Genomic DNA, 328 nt, shown 5'->3' with positions numbered 1-328 from the left:
CACAATCCTCTGCGTAACATGACGTATGAGCACGGCCCCTTTACTGAAATCAACAAAAATGTCCGGAGAGAAGAGATTCTGCATGCTGTTGTTCATTCTCTGACTGTAGGCTGTAGGATCTGACTTCATCCTCCATGTTTCTGACTCCATCCTCCGTGTCTCTGACTTCATCCTCCATGTCTCTGACTCCATCCTCCATGTTTCTGACTCCATCCTCCATGTTTCTGACTCCATCCTCCATGTTTCCGTCACTAATGACGTCAGAGTCAAAGTCTGGAATCAGCTCAGCAGCTGAAGCTCCTTTCCTCCCTGATGGAGTTCTGCTGAC

The sequence above is a fragment of the Fundulus heteroclitus genome, chromosome 1 (genome assembly GCF_011125445.2).
Source record: "Fundulus heteroclitus isolate FHET01 chromosome 1, MU-UCD_Fhet_4.1, whole genome shotgun sequence".
Classification (NCBI taxonomy): domain Eukaryota; kingdom Metazoa; phylum Chordata; class Actinopteri; order Cyprinodontiformes; family Fundulidae; genus Fundulus; species Fundulus heteroclitus.
This window is presented reverse-complemented; position numbering follows the sequence as displayed.